Source organism: Desmodus rotundus, chromosome X (genome assembly GCF_022682495.2).
Source record: "Desmodus rotundus isolate HL8 chromosome X, HLdesRot8A.1, whole genome shotgun sequence".
NCBI lineage: Eukaryota > Metazoa > Chordata > Mammalia > Chiroptera > Phyllostomidae > Desmodus > Desmodus rotundus.
The window spans coordinates 34,102,784-34,106,038 of record NC_071400.1 but is presented as its reverse complement, the minus strand read 5'-3'; the positions used below and the strand labels follow the sequence as shown (position 1 = coordinate 34,106,038).

Below are 3,255 nucleotides of genomic sequence, written 5' to 3'. Positions count from 1 at the left end.
TCATTACTTTTGCAAACAGGTTTTCTATCCCTTGCTCTTCTTCTTCTCCTTCTGGTATTCCTATTATACGGATATTGTTACGTTTCATGTTGTCCTGCATTTCCCTTATTACCTCTTCATTCTTTCTGAGCCTCTTTTCCTTTTCTTGCTCTTTCTGGGTGTTTTTTTCTAGTTTGTCCTTCAGCTCTCTGATCCAATCCTCTGCTTCATCAAGTCTGCTTTTCATTCCTTCTACTGTGTTCTTCAATTCAGAAATTTTATTCTTCATTTCCTCTTGGCTCTTGTTGATAGTTTCTATTTCCTTTTTCATGTTAATATAGTTTGCAGTGAGTTTATTGTAGTTTCCCTGTAGTTTCTGGTAGTTCTCTTTGAGCTCAGAGAGCTCAGTGAGCTTCTTGATATCCATTGCTTTGAACTCAGTAACTGATAGTTGAGTTGCCTCTTTTTCAGTTAGCATTCTTTCTGAGGCTTCCTCCTTTCCTTTCATTTGGGAATTGTTTCTTTGTCTTCCCATTGTTTGTGAGACTCTTCTTGTTTGCCTCTGCTTCTTAAATTGATCTATTCTGACTCCCTGGGTTTATGGTATGAACTTCTATGGTAGAATGCCAATGGGATTCAGTGGTGCTGTCTCCTTAATCTCCTGTGCTCACTGGTCTTGAGTTGATGTTTATGGGTGTAACATGGTCTCCCTCTGGTCTTTTCAGCACTCCAGGTTTTCTCTTCTCACCTGTGGGAAAAAGAAAAAGGGGGAAGAAAAAAAAGAAGGGAAGCAGGGGAAAAGGAATAGAAAGGTAAATGAAGGAAGGAAGAAGGAATAAAGAAATATCGGAGGCAAGATAAGAAGGAATTTTAACAAAAATTAAAACAAAGGAATAAATAAAAGAAGGCAGGAAGAAGGCATAAAACAGGTAAAGGATGGGAGAAAGAAGGAATAAAAAAAAAGAAAGAAGAATAGAAAGGAAGAAGGAATTCAGGGGGAGATGAGGAAAGGAAAAAAAAAAAAGTCTTCTGCTGGCTTTAAATTGGTCAGGTTAGTTCTGCTGGTCTTCCTGTTTGTGGAACTGGAGGGGGTGGTTGGAAGGATTGGTTTCTCTTTTCTCCCTTCTTGAGCCACACTATTTGCCGTTTTTCAGCCTGCAGTCCAGTTTTCATGGTCCTTCTGCTCCCTACTAGGCCTTTATTTCACCAGTTGTGCTGTCCTTGAGTTGCACCAGTTAGGGGCAACTCACACTCTACCTTCTTGCTCTTTGCTGTCTTAGATGCTAGGGGCTCTGGGTGCTGCTATGGGGTAGTTCAGCCCCCTACTGGGTCGAGTCTTTCCGAGGAATGCAGTCTCCCCTAGCCCTGCAGTTCCCCTCTGCTGGGTAGAGAGCCAGTAGGCCCTGCAGGGCTCTGTGCGCAGGTGTTAGGTAGGAGTTGTAGGTGTGTTCCGTTGCAGGCAGCCCGGCTGTAGATCAGCCAATCTGCTGCTTTAGGCCCGAGTTGCGCCGGGCCGCCAGTCCAGCTGCTTTTGTGCTGAGTCACAAGGCTCTCAGGTCCCCTGTTTTGGGCCTGTGCGTGGGGCAGTTAGCCTCTGCTCCCGATGCGCACCCACCTGAGGTTTCAGGTGTGGGCTCCCAGTCCGCTAGTCTGCGTGTGCGCAACTGGTCTTCAGGTGAGCACCAGGGCTACTTATCCTGTTCACTGTCCAGGGGCTGAGGGGGGAGGGGAGCCAGAGGCCGCGGCTGCTGCAGAGAGTTCTCTAACTAGCCGCTGAGTGCCTCTATTTTCTTTTTCCTTTGGAGAAATCCTTCCTATTCAAGCCCCCCTGGTCTAAACAAGCACCTGGCTGCTCACAGCTCAGCCTGGCTCTCTCCCAAGAAACCTGCAGCACCACCTGCACCCAGTCCGGGGCTTCAGCCACCCTGGTCCCTGCGCGGGTCCTTGGGACCTTATTGTCCTTAAGCACTCTTCTTACCGTCAGATCTTTCAATGTCCTCTATCTTTGGTATCTGATCTTCATATATGCTGGAATACCGTTGGCTGTTCGCTCTGCTCCTCAGATCAGCTAGGTATTTCACTGGCGTTGACTGGAAGTGGACTCTGCTCCCACCTATCTCGCCGCCATCTTCCCGTCCTGTCTATGAGTTTTTAAAATGTCCCTAGATGCACATGATTTCTGGGGGGAAAAAGTCTGGTCAAAAACATTTTTTTTTTTTTGCCAGAACCAATCCTGAGAGCCCAAACTAAATGCCTCAGAATTTGTTTTGAAACAGGAGAAAAAACTAAAAATAAAAACACATGGAGCTTTCTAAAAGGTCTTCAATAAGCTACCTTGGGAGCTCAATTCAAAAATATGTTTATGTACTAAAACAGATGTTTCAGTGTAGCTCCAAAACTCTATAAATACAGCCATTGGACAGACGATCCTGGATCAGAAGTTTTATTCCTTGTGTATCTACATTAGGTGCGCATGCCTCATCTCAGTTGTCGTAATTGTCTCTGTAGGTTCCTCCTGCGTAGTGGTCATAATCACCCTGGCTTCTGCCACCATAGTCTCTGGACCTTCCATATCCATATCCTCCAGGTCGACTGTTGTACCTGCCACTCCCATAGCCCTGGTCCCCGCCACCTCTGGAGTAGCTTTGACCATGTCCACGGGCCCCAAAGGCACTCCCTCTGGTTCCACGGGCTGACATGCCCGCATGGTCCACACGGATCTGGCGACCATCCAGAAACTCTCCATTCATGGCTCTCATGGCATCTGAAGCATGCTCTGGATTGGTGAAGGTAATGAAGCCAAAACCTCGAGATCACTGAGTCTCCCGGTCCTTGACAACGACCACCTCAGAAATTGGCCCGAAGCTGCTGAAGTGATCTTCCAGAGCTTGCTCATCGGTGTTGAAGTTGAGCCCTCCAACAAAGAACTTCCCTTCTTCAGAGGACATGGCAGTGAATTTGAGTCCTAGAATTTAAGTAGAAGGATCAGACAGACAGCAGCCATTGAAGAGGAGAGCGACTGAGGAGCGGTATATTCTTTTTTTAAATAATTTTACATTTTTCAATTACAGTTGGCATTTGATACTGTATTTGTTTCGGGTGTACAACATAGTGACTAGACATTTATATGAAATGATTACTCTGATAAATCTAGCACCCATCTAACACCATCCATAACTATTACAATATCATTGCCTAAATTCCCTGTGCCAACGTTTACATCCCCACGACTGTTTTGTAACTACCAATTTGTACTTCTTAATACTTTCACCATTT

At 45.7% G+C, this 3,255-nt stretch overlaps 1 pseudogene; it reads right to left on the bottom strand.

The window, feature by feature from the left end:
- Positions 1-2,132: 2,132 nt before the first annotated feature.
- Positions 2,133-2,976, bottom strand: LOC128779983 (RNA-binding protein 3 pseudogene; annotated as a pseudogene).
- Between the last annotated feature and the right edge of the window lie 279 nt (positions 2,977-3,255).